This window comes from Tachypleus tridentatus, chromosome 2, assembly GCF_004210375.1.
Source record: "Tachypleus tridentatus isolate NWPU-2018 chromosome 2, ASM421037v1, whole genome shotgun sequence".
NCBI lineage: Eukaryota > Metazoa > Arthropoda > Merostomata > Xiphosura > Limulidae > Tachypleus > Tachypleus tridentatus.
This window is the reverse complement of record NC_134826.1, coordinates 59,496,907-59,518,360: the sequence shown is the minus strand read 5'-3', so window position 1 is coordinate 59,518,360 and position 21,454 is coordinate 59,496,907. Positions and strand designations below refer to the sequence as shown.

The following is a 21,454-nucleotide window of genomic DNA, read 5'->3' as shown; positions in this document are numbered from 1 at the left end:
GAAAGCTTTATATATTCTAATCCAACGGTAAAAACATTCACAGCACAAATAGAACTAACAACCACGTACATGGCAGGAAGACTTAGTGACGTTACTGAACTTAACTAGTCATATTCGCTACCTGAGTGTAACATATAAACATTTTTCACTTCATTTTGATGCCCCTCAGTATTAGGTTACGGACATACATCGCTAAAATTTGGTGTTCGATTACCTGCGGTAGACAAAGCAGGTAGAACAACATTGCTTTGCTCTAAAACAAACAAGCCTAGTGGTGTACTAGATTGAGTGTCAAGTCAAAACGTGAGTAATGTATCCATATTAACAAATAGTTATTTATAATACTTTAAAACAGATACTATAAACGGATTTCTGATAGCATATGTTTAGTCTTAATGCTTTTAACAGTCGAAATAGGATTCTGTTAAAAAATTATTATTCTTAATACTTTAAGCGCCCCCTGTGGCACAGTGGTATATTTACGAACTTATAGTAGTAGAAACCGAATTTTGATACCCGTGGTGGATAGAACAAAAACTTTCCTTTTCGTACTTTTAGGCATAACTACAAAGAAAAAATATTTTAAAATACACAAGTGAAACAGGCTTTTGTTAGTATACGTTTAGTCTTAATACATTAAAATACATTTATTTAAATAATGTTGCATATTAAAACAGGGAAACAACATGAGTTTAAAATATCTAAACATAGGCTAAACACTGTAGGATTCTATAATAAGATTTCGCGTTAATGTTTGTTTTTTACGAGAGTATCAAACATTGATATTCACTCAAACCCCCACAAGAGCTGTTTTCAGTAGCCGTCTCTAATTTTGGACATATGGACTAAAAAGGAGGTTGATAGTTAACATCACCCACCGCCAACTGTTGCACTAATATGTGACCGTCATTATTACCATGTACCTACAGCTCCGAAATACGGAGCGCAATTTTACGCAAAATAGGTCGCAAACCTTGGACCTTCGGATTCAGACTGTGAGTTTACATTTACTACGTATGATACACACACACACACATGTATTTCTAACTCTAGACTTAAATTAGAGTTCTATATTTTTTCGTTCGGAAACAAATATGAATTATTGTTTATGACCGAGTTAGGAAATACAAAGCCAATGAGAGCGAAGATGTTAATAAATCTGACACTAAACCTTATATAGTATACTTTCCTTTAACGTCTTTCATTCAGAACTCTTATGGCATCTACCTGAGTATCATATCCAAAACGGAGTTTCAGTTATGCAGCCATTCCCTGGTTGGAATTTATCAACCTTAATGTACATTACACGTCATTTTGATATGATGTATCTTTGTAAAAAACAATTGCTTTTCTCCGAATCATTCATGAAAAAGAGAAATTGGCCTATTTATTGTGTCTATAATGGTTACAGGCCAGAAGGTTGATTTATTTGAAACAGACGTATAAAACACGTTGGTTTAATGCACCCTATCCAAGACGACAATATATTGTTAGTTTCGTTAAATCAGATTCGTAGATCCTTTTACGTGAGTTGTATTGTAATCACTATACGGTGTTCGTTTCGTAACTGTTTATACACAACAAAACCTTGATATAAAAGAAGTACATACAATGACACGAACTATCAAGGAAAGCACTTTATCACAACACAGAATAAACTAAGACAAGACATTTTCAATTATACTCTTCTCTGTAACACTTAAAGAACAAAGGATCTTCAACAAATAGAACAAAAAAAGACTAAGCTAACCCCTCCCAACAAAGTCACACACACACATACTAAATAAAACTAGAAACAAGACTTGAACACGCAATAACATGCACCAACTAATACCAGTTAAAACTAAGGTTAAGAACAAAACCAATGCATAACACCAACTAAACCCATCTTCAACTAAGGCTAAGAACAAGACCTAACCCACCACACCTCATCTTACCTCAGACAATATGAGATAAGCAAACATGCTCTTACCTAGAGCACTGACTAGAAAAAGTGTGATCAACTAGTCAGAAACACTGGCCACCTGCACGACTAATGTTAACCGAACATAAAGATTATCATTCTCATGACACACCCACTGTTGAAAGAGCGAAACATGTTAAGCGGCATATCGCGGAATCGCACCCTGGATCTTATGATCGACACTAATCATTTGATCACGCCTGACCCAAATGATTAAAGGTATATATATTTAACTTGATAACCTACAAGGCAGTCGACTACTTAATATCACCAACTACCAGTATTCAAATTACTCTAATATAATGAGGTATTTATAAAGCACCAGTAGCCAAAAGAGCGAGACATGATTTTATGACAATGGTAGACGAGCCAACAAGCTCGTGGACTTCAGATTCACACTACGGCCCTCTGGCCATTAAGCCACGCCTGATCTGTTACTTCTGTTTTATTGTCGTATCTTTCGCTGGTATCATAACAGGAGGCCTTCTGTTTTACAATAGAATAAAATTGGTTAACCCTAGCTTTTAGCACTTTACTCGAAATATTTTCCTGAAGTGCTCTTAGGAAAAACAGTTTTTACACTAGCATCACATTTCAGTTTAAACGTTATATGCGCTATTCATGATGTAAATGTTGCCCATCAACTTGCTATCCGACATGTTACTATTAAAGTGGGCCAGGCACGACTCATAGTGAGCGTTAAGGCAAGTTCCGTAAAACGTTAAAAAATAAGTCTTTAAATATAGAGCACACAATATTCTGTAGCTGCAATTAAGTTTCTTGCTTTCCTATAACTACACTTAGACCCTAAACAGTGACGTAATTACGGCTCAAAAGGCCCTGGGACAAAATGTTTGTTGCTCCCTCCCTCCATTAAAGCTATGTTCGTCGTAGGCGGCAAAACGAATTTTAATTTGGGTGGGAGGCACCGACAACTGGGTGAGGGGGGACCTTATTTACAATGTTAAACTTTGATCATTGACTTCAAACTTGAAACACCGACTTTCCATGATAATTATACACAAGTCTCTATTCCCCGTTCAAAGAGCCACTTCGCTGTTAGGGCAGAATTGAGGGGGAGGAGCACATGCCCCCAGAACCATTCGGTTCACCGCTTATGATGTTCGTGTTCACAATATCCCCCGTCACCTCCGGTATTCAAAAATTTAAATATCAATTTTGATCAGTCTGGTCTCTGCGGAAGGTCCATCCCACTGACCTAAAACTACAAACACCTTCCATATTTGTTCAAACACTGGAGACTAAATGCCAGTCACAACTATCGGCTCGATCAACACCCTATTAACTTCAGTTTACAACCACATGATTTACCTTTTCTTCAAGTTACACACAATGTATGGACAATATAGTTCTCTTAATATTAATTAATTTACTTACTCAGTTGTGTAAAACTATTCTAAGTCAACAGAATAAGAGTACGTGATATTTATATTTGCTGATAAAATCTGAATTAATTTGCAAATAATTGTGATAATTGATGTACTTATTTTTAACTTCGGCATGACAGATATTCATTGTCCATTGTATGCATAAGATGGGTAACAGTCAAACAAACGTCTTTTATATATATATATTGTTTTTCCATAAAAGGTACGATAATAAATCTAATACTACTCTGTCGAGAGCATTAAGACTCATTATAAAATACAGTATTCCGCTTTTGTAAATCAAGTGTATAATACAGTAATTTAATCACGTCGTGGACGCTATACCAACATTAAGGTTATGATTAGGCTTAACGATCATAGTACGTTCTCTACATGATACCTCTATATAACTATAATACTCACGCTATTGTATTAAAATCCTCTCGTTATTCAGTTACTCTGATGAAACATTAAGTCGATTATGGTACTTTCATATATTATATCCTCTTATTAAATTCGGAAGTTTTACAGGTGTTTAATGTAAGTTTAATACGTATATATAACTCGGCATATCGTGTTTTCCTTTATGAAAGTTACATCAACGTCAGAGACAAATAGTGTTTCGGTAGATAAATAAATCGATTCTTGACGATTACTAAAAAGAAAACAAACAAACACCAATAACAACAACCTAAAACATATATATCAAAAAGTGTAGTCCCCTCTCGTGGGCTCAGCGGTAAATCTGAATGTTCACACCGCCAAATTCGGGCTTCGATATTCGTGGTAGGCATAGCACAAATAGCCCATTGTGTAGCTCAATGCTTAACAAATAAAAGCCGAAAGCAACGCGATCTGTATAACTGTGCTACAAATATACTTGGACGTTTCAAAATGTTGATGTAATTTTAAAATGTCTCGAAGTTGTTTTGCGCACAATACACATCACAAAAAATGATTATGATATGAACAAAGGAAGAAGAAACCTGGGCTAAGAAACAATGTCTCGGTGTTTACGTTATCCACGACTTCAACAACTAAACTTCAGCTATTAATTTGATTTTGAAAAACACGCCACCGCCAACTTCTCCTTTTTTCTTTTTTATTGACATTTAATAACTCAATAAATCAGTTATACAACAGTTTGTAAAAAAAAATGTTTAGGTTTGATAAACAGCTGCTTTTTCAGATATTGTTAAGGCGAACAGTAAAGATGAAAATGCACAAGTGAGTTGACTTAGTGCAATCCACTTTTGGCGGTTTGTTTGAGACTTGGAAGTAAATGGTGATTCTTCAAAGTTCAAAAGTTTCTACAAATTATTCATTTTTCTTTAATTCTTCTCTAGACAAAGTATGGCCATTAAAGTGGCGAGGATTATTAGAAAATTATGCAAAGGTTTTCAGTTTCTTTTTCGCGTTTAATATGTTTAGGATGAAAACAGCTGCATTGGACAGATGTTGAATATTACATGAAGCAATGGATGCTATAATCAAAAAACGAAATGCTTAAACTAACTACATAGCATATGCTAACAAACATTGTCCACATTTTTCATCATCAAACAATTTCTTGCGTGATTTGATCAAATTTTAAACTGTGCCCATTACTGGCACTTTAATATATGGAAACTTTGAGATGTCTGTAAAATATTAACTACACGTATATTAACAAGTCAAATAAACAGGCCGCGTACTGTCATGGTAAAACATAAAGACATTAAAAATTCTTACAAACTGCTCCGTATTATTATTACTTTTTTAAAAGGTATATTATTTTATTTTTATATCAAATATTAGACGAACCACAAAATTCAATCAATCAATTCATACTCCAGTCATGGAAAAGTTTGGAAAATGTAGAGAAATATTGACATGGACCAATGAACTAATCTTTCTCAAAGTAAGTAACGTCTGTAATAACGACTTCCACTTGCCCAACCACGTTAGTACACGAACATTATCGAAGCACTGCGAAGTAGTTCATTTGTATAGATCCAGTTCATTGTCCTGTGAACACAGTATTACCTTAGTAACTGACTAATATTATAAAACACATACATGTATTGTTAACACTAGAACGATCTTTATTTTATTCTGCGACAGACCAAACATATTTTTGTATGTACTATGAATAAGTCGTAGCTACAGTACGCTAACCTGTAATTTGCGCTATCAGAACAAGCCATTAAAAGACTTAAGTCTAATATATATACACACTCATTCTTTCCGGGTATACTGTTTGTAGAAAATATCCACCCTTGCCAGCCTGTTTTACAAGCAAATATTAGTGCTAATGTTGAAGCTGGTTAATTCGTACTTTTTTAAGTCTTTGAATGTGCAAAAAACAACAACTACAAAAAGAACAATATTCGTAGGGTTTTCCAAATCATTCGGTTCTTTCACGCATTTTAAAGAAACGAAAGATTCAAAAATCACTGATGCTGATTTCAGCTACGACGACGAGACCGTGACAGCTTTCTATCGCGCATAGTTACGAGTTATCTAATAAAACTAATCATGTGATAACATAGCCAATATTTTCACCCATGATTTATCTACATACGAGAAAAAGCGTTATCATCAAAAGAGACATTATATTTTTGGAACTGCATTGCGTTTTCCCAGTTTATTTGAACATAAAATAATTATTTCAGATACATTTATTTATAATTTTTCGCTAGCCTATACGAGAGATATTTACGTATAACTCATCCTAATTTAAACTGATAGACTAGAGGGAAGGCAGTTAGTTAACCAAACTTTCCGTCACTTCTTGGACTACTCTTGCGTGATGGAATAGTGAGATATTTGTCTTTACTCCTATAACGCACTCACGACCCAAAATTATCGAAGGCATTTTTGCGGCAGCGGAACACAAACCATGAACCTTCAGACCCGCTAGACCACATCCAGCCCTGTTTATTACTAACTAATCCTTGATACTGCAATTTTTTTCATTTTCCACTACCACTTCACAAAATGGAAGAATATGTATTAATTACAAACAAAACATGAAATACTAATAAAATAATTTCCGTTATAAAGGTCCATTTCAGTACTAAGATACGTATGATATGATAAATTTTGTACAAGTTTTATTTTCCGTACTTTTATGTCTCACAAAAAACGGGCCTGACGTAGCGTTTAATATTATGGCACTTGTGAATGTTCATTTGTACAACATGCTATCATCATGTCAAAGTGACTTTAAAATATTTAAAATACCAAATGCAATTCCCTGTTGAGATGTATATTCAGCCTTGTGCTTTCAAGTAAGAGACCTAGCCCAGGCTGACGTTCTATAATTACTACACAACTTACCACTCAGAGGTAGTGTCTACCTGATAAGTGCTTCTAGTTAGAAGAAACTTTCATTTCACGAGAATTTCTTCCCTCTAAAATATACCACTCCTTATTCGCGGTGAAACATTCTCAACTCGTCTAGACGAAACTTATGTAAATAGTGAAGTAATCCCCGCCCTCTAAAAGTTTACGCTCGAAACAAGCATCTCTCTCTCTCTTTTTACGCTTTTGTTTATTTTGAGAAGAATCTGAACTAACGCGATATACAAGGACCTATAGAGGTAATTGTCTAAAGATTTAAGTGCTTTGTGAAAAGAAAAATTACAGTTTTAACTATAAACGTTATGCAATATCATAATTTTTTTTTTCCAATTCGGTGAGATTAATACTCCTACGTAAGGTTTAAGAACTTGTACTTTCAGTAACTATGTTACTATTCTACTAACTAAGAGCAGCAGGTACAACTTACCTGTTTTCCATCACTTTTACTGAAAAGCTAGTAATTTACCTTTGCAATTTCAAACGTTTCATTGTCATATCGAGCTCGAAAGGGTAAGAATATTTTAAATTATTAAAATATGAAATATTAAAAAAAATGTATAAAAGCCATAGGAAAAAGGCATTATTCTGACATTAGTCATCTTTTATAACGCAGCTAGGCCTAAATATGTGATTAACCCCAACGTCATATATGGTGTAAATTTAATGTATTTTGCTTAATTTTATTATATCTCTCCTTAATTTCTTATTTTAGTAAAACCGTTAGCTTAATGGAATTCTGTGTTTTCGCTTTATGATACAGCGTTATTATATCAACAAATTTTCTTTAGCAATATTATTGACGGGTTACTATAACCCCTTCGGCTGGTACAAGCTAAGCCTACCATCTAAAAAATTTATTAGAGAACTATTTTGAAAGATTTCCAGGCTTTTATCTCACATAACTTTTCTGTCTATTAATACTACTTTAATTAAGCCTGAGATCTGAAATTTTTGGTACAAAGCTATTAAAACTGACCAATGTACTTACGTTCACATTTATGTAGGTTATTTTAGATTGCTAGCTCAGCGTGCGTTGACAAGCCTAAAACAACTTAAGTGTACGAACTTGTGAGAAACTTAAGGTTATATGCGACAATATCATTCACACTGCATTAACTTACAGCGAATTGATTTAAAGCATTAAGAATTTTTTTGTCACTTTGTTATAGTGAAATGTTTTAATTAATGTTGTGTATGTTAATGTTACGCTACTTAGTTCCAATCTATCTATAGATATATATATACACACAGCTGTTTATTTTGATCAGACATTAATAATAATTATGGTATAAACTAAAATCACGTAATACTTGATATAGTTTTAAGATACCTCTATTATTAAAGGTTTCTGAACATTATACTAGAGCATGTACAAAAACAGCTACACCAAAATATACCCGTGTTTTAAAACACACGTAGAAATATTTATATATTTACAATATAAGGATAAAGTGCAAGTTCTTGTGAAAAACAAATCAAAAACATAAAACGTTTCATGGGGTTGGCTTGATTAATAAATTTATCTTAGGCCTAAAACATGTCATTAAGCCTTATTGTCTCTACTGTTCACCACATTTCATTCTAAAATTTAATCTGGCGAATGACTATTGCCTACAGTTTTAAAATGCAAATCAGCGTTGTTTGTATTTTAACGAACTGTTTTTCCATCTTATCAAAAAACACTTAAATCTGATCATGGAAAATTAAGATTCCCTCACTGGGTAATACAATAAAAAAATATAAATATGTGTTAAAGTGTTAGTGACTTAGTTAAGCTCATCAACACAACTAACTTATGTTTCAAACCAGGTTATTTTTGACTAGTGAAACTAAAACTAGTAATTTACTGAATATCCGTCGAAGAATAAACTATTTGATGATCCCTTGCTTGGTTTTCTTTATATTTCCACGTCTCGTGATCGGCGCTGCATATGAAGACACGTTTCGTTCATCGTCCTTTGCAGGTATGATGCGTGACGTTTTAAGAGAAATAGACGATTTACCCTCTAGTGACATTTACACAAACTGAAGCACTGGGAGAATTAGAACGTGTAATCTCTGTTATGCTACTTTTATTTTTCTAATCACCACCAGAACTTAATTTGTACTTGGGTGTTCCTGTATTATGCTAGTGACACACGAATTTCAAGAACTACGCGCGCATACATGTATCTATACATAGACGAATATTCATGCAGGGCGTCTGAAATTACATCGGCATTGTTTACACGTGTTTCAGGGGTGGGAGCACTGAACTCGTTTTATAATAATACTAGAATTTCATCACACCGATGGAAGTGACACTCAGTGTAGTATGCAGTATAACATCATTGTTAAAAAGAACGTGCAAGTGTTGTTGTTGTTGTTGTTTGTAATTAAACACAGAGCTACACAATGGGCTATTTATGTTCTTCTCACCAGGGTGTCGAAACCCGGATTATAGTGTTGTTAGTCCGAAGACATGCTGTTGTGCCACTGAAGGGGGCACGTTTAAGTTTGTTTTGGAATTTCGCACAAAGCTACTGGAGGGCTATCTGTGCTAGCCGTCCCTAATTTAGCAGTGTAAGACTAGAGGGAAGGCAGCTAGTCATCACCACCCACCGCCAACTCTTTGGCTACTCTTTTACCAACGAAAAGTGGGATTGACCGTCACATTATAACGCCCCCACGGCTGGGAGGGCGAGTATGTTTAGCGCGACGCGGGCGCGAACCCGCGACCCTCGGATTAGCACGTTTAAGTAAAAATATAGTGTAAATCTACTCTATTCACTACCGACGATGCCTTTTGTTAATGCCAGGGTTCTTCGGAAATAGCTGGTACATTACTGAGACCCTATTTAAATTATCAAAGTATTGTCAGCAACTTTCACTGTGCGAATTGGATGAAACTATGGCAAGTTAAACTATATTACATCCGAACACGCTGCATAGAGTTCGTCTAATAATAAAAGTATTCAAGATATAATAAAACACGACAAAAATAATTGTTGTTTTCTGTCAAAGGACGTGATCATACAGGAGAGATCCATTAAAATATCATCCTTATAGGTCAAGGACAAAGGCTTAAGAATCAAATTGTGGTCTTTCGACGCAAAACGAATAACAACAGCAGGAAGGAAATTCTGTACTTTACACTTTTACTGCCAGTAAAAAAAAAAAAAAAAAAAAAGAAAGAAAAAGGTTGAAAAACAATAAAAAATTTTCATTGTGTTTTATTTTAATATTTTTTTCCAATGTTGGAATCATTCTTTGTATGATATAATGCAAGTTCATATTTTGACTCGTTGATTATGCCGTAAAACGCAAAGTTCATATTTTGGCGCCTTTATACATTACAGTCTAATCTGTTAGAATAAAGCAGTTATATAATCTTCTGCACCAGAACTAACAACAGTGACCTCTTGCCTGACCTTAAAAACAAGCTTCCAAACCAGACAATTCTACTTAACAACAGTATAGCACTCATTTATTATAAAGATGGCGACATAACAAGGATTTCCCTAAAGTTTCCTTATCTCTCCCATCTCACGGTCGTCTGCCGAAACCGGCTACTTCTCACATGCCAACGTCGAAAGAAAACTTTATTCTCTGGAATAAATCTAATTTTTATCTTGCAGCGCCCCCTATAACAAAACCAGTGCTTAACAATTTCACTTTTCTACTGCGATGCAATGCACAGTTCGTCTGTGGGTTCAAAACTTGGCATAAGCTTTATTAATTTTTGTCTGATTTGGCTTGGCTAGACGTTCTCGTGTACAATTTTCTTTCTTGGACATTAGTGGCATAATTTGCCTTGCTGTTGATTTAAACTGTGGTTTACTTTCTCACGATACTCTCAAATATTTATATAAATACAATAAAAGTTTGTTTTTTTTTAAAATTAGTGATTATTGACATATATTCTACGAGTGGAAGCAAAGAAGATTATTTTATAATATGCTAACCACACTACATATGCAATATCCAGTGCTGATGAGGCATTTAGCCCAATACCAGGACTCACCGTATCAGGTGCGGTGAGATGTAGTAGTGGTCTAGGCGCTATCTATCTATCTATATAGATATAGTTATTGTCTTATTATGAATAAAACAAAACGTGTGTAATAACGTGTTCCCCGAATTATTTGTGCAATCCTGTCTTTAGGTTTTGGAAGATAACTTGTAATCTAAAAACTCAAACTTTCGAACTTCATGATGCATTTATTTCTGTGAGACAAATATCCTAAGTTTATCCATACAGCACTTTTCCTACACTTTCCGGAGACGTTTATTCTGCATTTCAAAAAGTATTAGCTCCTATTGACTTTACCATAGGCATTGGAAACATTGCTACATTTTCCAGACACGTTTATTCTACACAACAACAACTATTAGTTCCTGTATTGACTTTACAGTAAGCATAGACAACATTATCACACTTTCCAGACTCGTTTATTCTGTACTTCAACAACTATTAGGTCCTGTAACGATTATAAACTACTTATCTGTTTATTTCAGTTAATAGAAACTATTGCTTTGTTCGAACTTGAGACACACACATATATGTTTAAGTCGCTTGTATATATCACGTATATTCTATAGCTATTAGGATTAGTTGTAGTTTTCAAGAACGATGCGTGACACGAATCGTGACTGAGTTTTACTTAAAACATGATGTACTTTTTCAAAAAGCGTCATTTCTCAGTATGAAATGATACTGATACAAAAACATGATGTTCTAGTATGACAAACGATAGTAGTTTTACTGGGATATCTAAGAGATGTAAAGAATATTAACTGAGGTATATGACACATTCTTGTTATTACGGAAATATGTAATCTAAGGGCTTCATTTTCATAAATTCGTTCTTCATCTATGAGTTTGTACGATAGAAAGATTAACAAGAGCAAACTATTATATACTTATATTGAATTAAATGACACCCAAACGCTCACAACTATACGTTATCGCTTTCTAGCTGACATGGTAATACGTTAAACCAGTGTCAATAAATACTTTCTTACTTTATAGATGCATCAATAACTGTGGACGTTTGTAAATAAGTCAATTCACAAAATGTACACAAACAGATGTATGCACATAGATGCACACACGCTTACATTAACCTTACGTACCTTCAGTGAGTCGGTGAAACTGATGTTTTTTGTTCATGTGAATGAATGTTCATAATAATGTCTCGCGACACGTGTACCAAGACGACCAATTATATTTAGTGCACCATTGTTCAGTAATGAAATACAAGGTAAACCCAACAAATGTCATATGAAGTTAGAAGCATCTGTCCTTTAGCATTGTATGAAAATCTGCAGACTCTAATGAATGATAAAGGAGTATTCGTATTTCTATCTCAAAGCTGCTCAGAAATATTACTAGGAAACAGTCCTGGCGATTGGAAGACTAAGATATCAATAGTTTAGAACACTGTCGCATAATGTAACGGAACGGTTTATTGAGCAAGGTACAATAAAACAAGCTTTTATTTTAAATTGGATTATTAAATAACGATTCGTAAACATTTCTGGACAAACAAAAAATATAAGTACACCAATACACTTCATCAAAACATATGAGAACAGTAATCTTCTCTTTTCCGCATATAAACGTGGGATCCAAAAAAAACAAACAGAAAACACCTGTTTCAAATAAGTGGGGAAAATGTGAAGGCCCTGAACTTGGAGTAATAATATATTTTCGTAAATAATCCATTCTATGAACTACTTAACTAGTTATATTGAAATGCCAACAGACTTCTGTGTTATTTCACACAGCAGGCTCATATACCAATTTTGTAACTATTAGTTAATTTTAAGCACAAAGCTACACAATGGGCTATTTGTGCTCTGTCCACTGCGGGTATCGAAACTCGGTTTCCAGCGGTGTGAGTCCACAGACATGCTGCCGGTGGAGGGTAGGGGGACTGTTAGTTAAAGTCATCTCCAATAAGCTCGTAATAACTGCTTTTTGGGTACATTACATCATAGTGTGTAAATATATAAAAGGGAAGAAGACGCCGATTTTTGGTATTTTGAAATTTTGTTGCACGTTACCAGTTTTGGTAACACAGTTATCATCATCAGGGCTGCGAGAAGGGTTGTAACTCGGGCAAGGGTGATCGGTAAAATAACCAAAATAGTTTGCCTCGGCATTCACCAAGGTAAAAGATTGCCTCTAGTTTCGGCAATAGCTGCGAGTATGGTGTTTGGTACCTTTGGTAGTCGACCATAGGTAACTAATTTGCTTTATGTGTATTTTAAACATTTTTATATTTTCTGGTGAAATAAAATACATTGAGAACCCCTACGTCTTAATAAATATTATGTCGCCAGAAATTGTCGTTTCCTCTCTTTAGTTATCTCTGTATAAACTCGTACGCTTAATATGTATACACGAGTCTTTTAGAGAAAGCTAATATCACAGTATTCATAAATCATAGAAGCAGATTTATGTAATATTCATATTTGAATAAAACAGAACTATGAAGTGTAACTGTACTTCAAAACAAACAAACACACTTAGTTGTTGAACAATGGTTTTTGTTGTTGTTAATGGCAACATGAGCTATATCTGCTTTGCCTACCACAAAGACTGAACTTCGAATTTAAGCGGTATAAGCCCTCCAGCTTACCGCTAAGCCATCATTGGCAGAATAATGTCAATTTTACTGGATTAGCCCTTGAAGTATTTATACTATAAATCAATTCTGCTAAATAGTAGGTAAAACCAAAAGAAGACCAACCAGTCGTGTGTGTATCCTTCAGCCAATACAGTATTCGTATGATGCACGAATGTTAACGTATAGTGAGTATGCCTTATTTATCTTACAACATACACGTACGAATCCTACTATTTTTTGTGTTAGTATTTGTGTTTTCACAAAGAACGGCACCTTATGCAATAAATGGGCTTAATAAACAAAAGTTACCCATCCAAGTCTCGAACCTTTAGAAACGCAGCCCGGTACGTTATTCACTGGGTCACGTCCCGCGTGATTGTGTGCCTGATTCACAAGACACTGCAGAGTCCTGTCATTAACCATACTGTAAGCCTTCTCACATCTATATTTGCTTTAAGCCTACAGCAAACGGTCACTTGTTATTCCATGAGATGTGTATGTTTTAATGCATAACACTCCTATATCAAATTACAAAGCACGCTATGAAAACAACAAGCTAGCAAATTGGAAACAAACATCTCGAACAAAGCCTTCAAGGCTGGCTAACAAAAATAGACACATAATTTAAGGTTTCGCTATATGCAAACGTAATAAGTCTCCGAATCTCTAACATAAACATAAGCCTTCAGAAAATATGTGGTACCGAGACCGTTGAAAGTATAAACGCGCCACAAGTATATCCTACAGATATATATGTATTCAGTCTATAATGCAAACATTTTCACAACATTAACAGTCACTCACAAACTCTACAGACTCTCTTCTGATTGATTGATATATCAAATTCATTTTGACCACAGCACGAGCAAGTATACACTCACTCACTGATACTTAGTATGTACAAGTTTGGATACAGTCTCATCTGTCTAGCATAACCTGGAGAATAGGATGCTTGGTTAGCAATATGAGAGTCACAAGTTCGAATCTCCGTCACCGAACATGCTCGTCCTGCATGTTTTCCGATTGGACAAGACACCCAGGCATGATACTTTTTGGCTTGCAAAAATACCATCTGACTCCTCGGTAGTTACGATTAAGCTGCGTGCTCCTCTAGTTTCTATAGAAGTCTTGCACTGACGTCAAAACTCCGCCATATTGTACGTCAAGTACTTACTTTAGTCTTAAAGTGAAAAACGACAGTTTTTTTCTCCTAATATTATGCTATCTGGCGATGTTATGATACATGAAGAAACTGAATAATAGTAGAATTTCATATTTGTGTCTCTTGCCAAGGGCACCGTGTAAAGCTTTAACGAATCTAGTTGGTACTAGTTGGTATACATTGCTAGAATGAAATGTTTGACGCCCAGTATGGTGGCATTGAATTAATTAATAAAGTTCTGTGACATTACCTGAAATACCTCTGTAATAGAAGCCAAACAAACCAAAGATTTATGTTTCTCATTTAAAAATCCCGTTCATAAGTTCCAATTAATGTCACAAATGTCTTGCTTATCACTGTTTAGGAAACTACCATACTTGTAAACGTATAGTGGTGAGCATGTGGTACTTATGATACCCATCCAGAGTAAGATTACTATAATTTCCCGTTTTTTTGTGTTTACTTGTCTTTTTCAATTACTTCAAATGTTTTGAGGCAACAACTTAAAGGTGATGAGTATGGCATCTGTACAGAGTTTGTTTTTTCTGGTAAATTCTGCTGGTTGAAAGTGGTAACATTCACGTAGCACCTAAGATAAGCTCGTGTCCAATTTTTTGGTTCATCACACTAAACAAGAAGGAGTAGTAGCTCAATTACGTTTGACAGACAATTTTGGAACGAAGGTGCTAATCATCATAACTGGTATTCAGGAAAATAACATAAAGAGTAGGCAAGGAACAGAAGGGGTAGGCAATGGATAAAACTGTAGGAAAGAAATATAACGAATAGGCAAGGAACAGAAAACTTAGGCAAGGAATATAAAATATAGAAGAGGAATAGAAAAGGTAGGCATAGAATAGAAAGGTTAGGATAGGAATATGAAGAGTAGCCAAGAAACAGAAAAGTCAGACAAGGAATAGAAATGGTAGGAAAGGAACAGATAGGCAAGGAATAAACTTTCTAATAATTTATTACGTATACTTGCAACGCACAACTGCCCTAAAATTATTGCTTCCGCCTTCCTGACAGTCTCTCTGAATCTGTAAGGGAAACAATGATGCTGGCTGCATAATTATGCATCTTTCATATCTGCAACCTGTTTGTGACAGCGAAGTGTACCAACGGTGTCATAAATGACTCAACCTAATTTGGTAACGCGAAATTTTCAAAATTTAAAGTTCGTGAATAATACTGCAAATTAATAGCTTAACGCCTCTCCTTACCGAAACGAAAATATTGAATATACAAGGCTCTGTGTTTTGACTTACAATAGAATAGTTAGTCAAACAGATGTAGTAAGCATGCGTTAAAGAACTAGTCTATATAATCTGATGATCAAATACACTTTCAAGACTCTAGTCGTCAGTTTTCAAATATAATATTACCCATGAAAATAAGTTCGAACAAACAGAAAACATTTTTTCTTTTCCAGTAAGACCTAAGAAAGGATATAGCAATTATGTAAAAAGAAAAAAAAATATATCGCATTTTCTCCAAATAGCTAGTTGGTGGCTACAAGCAATAAAATCACATAATATTGGAAAATCTAAAGCCTCATGACACAATGGTTTCTCCATTTAAATCTTTTGTTAGTAACATGACCCCCCCCCCCAAAACAACAGCCAAACAGATCTCGATAAAATCTCTATGACAATGATTTATTTACATATGCCACTGGTATCATGAAACCTCTTAACAACAGCCAAACATATCTTGATAAAATCTCCATGTCACAACGATTTCTTTACATCTACCACTGGTAACATGAAACGGGGAGATTGAAACCCTTAACAACAGCCAAACATATCTTGATAAAATCTCCATGACACGATTTCTTTACCTCTACCAAACAGATCTCGATAGAATCCCCACAACATAATGCTCATTTAGGACTCCCAATAGTAACATGAGTCAACCACCTCCCCCAGGAAGGGAAGACATGGATATGTGTAAAATCTGTATAATAAAATTATTATTTCTGTTAGATACACTCTTAGTAACATTCCGAACATAAATCATGACAAAACAGTATACGAAGAACGTTGTATCTCTTTAAATGTATCTCAAGACGGCTGGTATAAGTATTAAAACTTTTATTAAAATAAAGTAGAGAACGACATTTCGACCTTTTTAAGTCATCTTCAGGTTAACAAAGACGTCATCACGAATGTATCTTTACAAGATTTCTTCACAGTATTTCACCGACCTAAACATGAATTAACTAAGAAGTGAAAAATATTAAACATAATTGTATACAGTCATTAAAGAAGGAAAGCGTTTCGTTAATCTTTTAGCAAATAATTCATTTTGCGAGCGAAACCAGCGATGGGAAAGGAGGTTAGTTACGACTCTGTCAAATAGTTAACCAAAGTGTGCATGTACGTATGTATGCGCTCTGTATCTTTCGTACTTGCAGAATGAGAAAAGATAGAGACATTTTAGCAAGTCATTACAAGATTTTATTATATCTACTTAGCCTGGTATATTGAATTAACTACTGTCACTACTGAGTTAACTATTCGTTGAAAATTTAGGTAAGTGGTTTGTTTCGATTAGAAGTTACTGAAAACACATCCAGTTCTTGCAAGTCTACCATCTGTTCCTTATTTCAGACTTTAATTCGTTACCCTTTACTATTATGTTCGAGTTTACCGTCAAAGTTTGATAAGAAAACGTAAGCATCGTAACATATTCAGAATGATAGTTGGATGAGTAAAACATATAAAGAAAGCTAGTAGCATATCATAGCTGAGATAAACTAGATCAAAGTTTCTAAACGTTTTCGATACCAGGGGCCTGTCTGCCTCCCTAAACTGCACCGGATCACTAAAATGCAAGTGAAATGAAAAATAATTACGATTTACATACAAGTATTCCATAAAATTTAGATAGTAACGGGCTAGTAGTTGAGACACATTGATGTAGATAGTGATGGACAAGTTCTTGAGACACATTGATGTAGATAGTGTCGGACTAGTTCTTGAGACACATTGATGTAGATAGTGTCGGACTAGTACTTGAGACATATTGACGTAGATAGTGTCGGACTAGTACTTGAGACATATTGACGTAGATAGTGTCGGACTAGTACTTGAGACATATTGACGTAGATAGTGATGGACTAGTACTTGAGACACATTGATCTATATATTTGCAGATGTGGCATGACAATCTTCAAAACTTTTAATCATTAATACAAATATTTACAAATTCACAATTTTTTTATAAATCAGTTTTTTTTTCCCGTAAGAATTATGAAAATCTTACTAGTTTATTTTTATACCAATTATTTTACTTTTTCTACCGTTCACAAGAACTGGCAAACCAGTTTTTCAAAGACCATGGTTTACAAGATAGGTCCAATATGACGTAAAATCGTATAATTAAAAATATTTTTAGCTTCGTCCTTTCCAAGTAGCTACTACTTCCGATACTAAACGGTTACGTGTTATGTTCATACATGAAACAGATCGGTAAAGATGTCTAATTGAACGAACGACGACCCCCGCTAGTACAGCGGTAAATCTAAGGATTTACAACGCTAAAAATCAGGGGTTCGATTCCCCTCGGTGAACTCAGCGGATAGCCTGATGTGGCTTTGCTATAAGAAAATACAAACACGAACGAACGACATAAGCAGGGCGAAAAACAAGTTTTCTTCCGATGCTATTTGATAAGTTTATAAGTCACTTACTGACGTTACGTTTGTTTTTTTGAGTTTCGCACAAAGCTACTCGAGGGCTATCTGCGCCAGCCGTCCCTAATTTAGCTGTGTAAGACTAGAGGGAAGGCAGCTAGTCATCACCACTCACCACCTTATACTCGCGACCCTCATGTTACGAGTCGAGCGCCTTAACCACTTGGCCATGTCGGGCCTTGTTACGTTTGTAGGTAACGTAGAAATAACTATTTTTCGTGAACACGGCCTGTATTTACGGATATCATATTCTAGGGCACGTGAGACGTACTTACTATATTTTCATTTTCTCACTGTATCAACAACTAACACTTCTGGCCAGTTTCTACAAAATAAGTGATCGTTAAAGATGGGACACTTTATCTGATTCTATGCAGTAACTTGGTGTTTAAACCGCAAGCTTGAAAACTTATAACGCAAAAATTCGGGCTTCGATCCATGCAGCAAAAAAACACAACACAGATTTACGCTTAAACAGATGTATACAGAACAAATTAGTTAAAATGCATAATTAAAATGAAGAATCCCGTTCTGTACTGCACATTCAGTAGAGCTTATTACTGGAAACATTAGTAATAAAAAATATTTACAAGAACTATTTAAATAAATTACTTCTTTTACAATTGTTTCAGGAGAGGAATGTCGAGCGGTCACAGCCAATGACAGCGTTAAGATGGTAATGACACGAATAATTATTATAATTATGATGATGGGCGAAATTGTGTGCATTTTCAACAGCTGAAAAAACAAAGGCATACATTATAATTATACTTAACCAGCATAACTTACACAACTGTAAAAACTTACGCCGCATAACATTGTGCTGATTTTTCGAATGCAATTAACGTAACGTCATATCACGATCCCTGCTGTATCATTACCATCTATAAACAAGGCTTACACTTATTTATGGCGTATAAATGTACTTTATATAATTTCATCGTGTGATTTCTCAACTTCAGGCGGGTAATTACATATGCAACAAAATATGTTCAGAAAACACCAAAGGAATTTAACCTCAAAAAAAGAAGTTGCGATTTTTTTTCATGCCATGGATGACAAGAAATATTAGAATGTATGTTTTTGAATTTCGCGCAAAGCTACTCGAGGGCTATCTGCGCTAGCCGTCCCTAATTTAGCAGTGTAAGACTAGAGGGAAGGCAGCTAGTCATCACCACCCACCGCCAACTCTTGAGCTACTTTGTTATCAAGGAATAGTGGGATTTACCGTCACATATAATGGCCTCACGACTGAAAGGGCGAGTATGTTTGGTGCGACGGGGATTCGAACCCGCGACCCTCGGATTACGAGTCGAACACCTTAACTCACCTGACCATGCCGGGCCAGAATGACAAGAAATAATCGAGACATAGTAAAGAAAACTTGTTTTTAATCTCTTGTTAGACGTTTTTGGATCTGGCATGGCTTGATGGTTACGGCACTTAACTTGCAATTCACAGGTTCGAATCCCATTAACAAACATGCTCGCCTTTTTTAGTCGTGAGAGTGTTGTGACGTAACGGTTAATCACACTATCCAAAACAGTAACCCAATATAGACGGTTGGTGGTGTTTACTAGCTGACCTTCTCTCTAGTCTATCACTTCTAAATTAGGAACGGAGAGGGCAGGTAAGCCCTAGAGTCAATTTGTGCGGTATTCAAATAAACAAAGTTTTTTCTCCATTGAGGAAAATGTAGGAAGAAATTACTTTTGACGTCTATTCTTCTGTTGATGTAATGTTGATTTCTTCAGCACTAAGTTAATTAAAGCAAAATGTTTAACGACAAGTTGACAAAACTTGTCTAACAGGAATATTAAATCTTGTGTTCTATAAGACTCGTATTTCTTTATTTTTCTATAAAAAATAGTCCAGAATATTAGCAGCAACGAAACAAAACCTTTTTTTTATTTTCCAGCTTGTTGCCTGATAAAACGATGGTTATGTTGGTATTACAGAATGCCCAGAAAGAGTGTGTGTGTTTGCATGGCAAAGCCACATCGGGCTATCTGCTGAGTCCACCGAGGGAAATCGAGCCCCTGATTTCAGCGTTGTAAATCCGCAGACTTACCGCTGTACCAGCGCTCAGAAAGTACTAGTCCAAGAGCTGCAACAAATCAAAACCTCTAATATTATTTTCTAGCTTGTTGCCTGATAAAACAGTGGTTACGTTGATATCACAAAATGCCAAGAAAGAGCTAGTCCAAACGTTGGAGCTGCCGCTTGATAATATAAATCACAAAATTTGATATCAGTGGTTTAGCCAGGTTTCTCACTCTGAGGCTGGAAGGAAAAAAAAATTAAAGGCGGCCAATAAGTTACAAAACTGAAATTGATCTAAAATTTTTACTGTTTGTTTGGAGTTAAGCACCAAACTACACAATAAGTTACCCATGCTCTGACTATCACGGTTATCAAAACACGATTTCTAGCGTTCGAATTCCAAAAACATGCCACTCTTTTGCTGAGGGCTAAATTTTTAATAAAATGGCCATTTAAAACAAATCAAATGAAATGTTTATAGAAGTTTTATATTTTAAATTAAATGACACAAAATAAGTGTTTCATGTATAAAAGCTGAAAAATAACGTGATCAATATGGTTAGGTTTCTCAGGGGCTGGACCCCTTTGGCTATACTTCCAATTGATATATAGTAGTAACTAAATCTTGATTAAGGTTGTTGTTTTTTTACATGAAACGTGGACCGAGTGCGGAGAGATTAGTAGATAGGAAAAAAAAGAGGAAAATGTGTTTTGCTTGGAGGGGGAGCAGGGAGGGTGTGTCGCTGCTCACTTTAAATGTCACAGTAAAACTGTGACATGATTTTCTTGTACCAAAACACCACAATTTATTTCAGGTGATATGAAATTAGAGCATTCCAATAACAGCTAAAAGAAGCCACTTAATTGTTTTAAAATTGTAATCTGCTTCAGCCATTCAGCTATGGACTACATGTAGTCCACTTTCTTTTTTGTATAGTCTATCGAAGATTAATGACAATGCAATCAGTACCTTCCTAAAGTGTTCGAAAGCGGCGCATTATTCACCATGTACATACTGAAACGTTAATTTCCAAAAAATAATTCTTGTGTTTGTTTTGAGGTTCGTGCATAGCTTAGATACTTGGGAATTATCTGCGCTTACCTTTCCTAATTTAGGAGCGATAGTTTGTTTGTTTGTTTTGAATTTCGTGCAAAGCTACTCAACGGCTATCTGCGGCAGCCGTCACTAATTTAGCAGTGTAAGGCTAGAGGGAAGGCAGTTAGTCATCACCACCCACCGCC

The 21,454-nt window shown here is 35.2% G+C and overlaps 1 protein-coding gene across 2 annotated transcripts in view; it reads right to left on the bottom strand.

Annotated features, from left to right (window-relative positions):
• The window catches only part of LOC143243923 (protein O-mannosyl-transferase Tmtc3-like), a 217,728-nt gene that overhangs the window by 176,297 nt on the left and 19,977 nt on the right, over positions 1–21,454 (bottom strand). The window contains exon 1 of one of the 2 annotated variants that reach the window (XM_076487721.1): positions 8,544–8,696. The exons of the other annotated variant lie outside the window; for it this stretch is intronic. The gene's annotated coding sequence lies outside the window, so the exon portion shown is untranslated. Of the gene's footprint in view, positions 1–8,543; positions 8,697–21,454 lie in introns of those variants that run through there. 2 annotated transcript variants of the gene reach the window in all.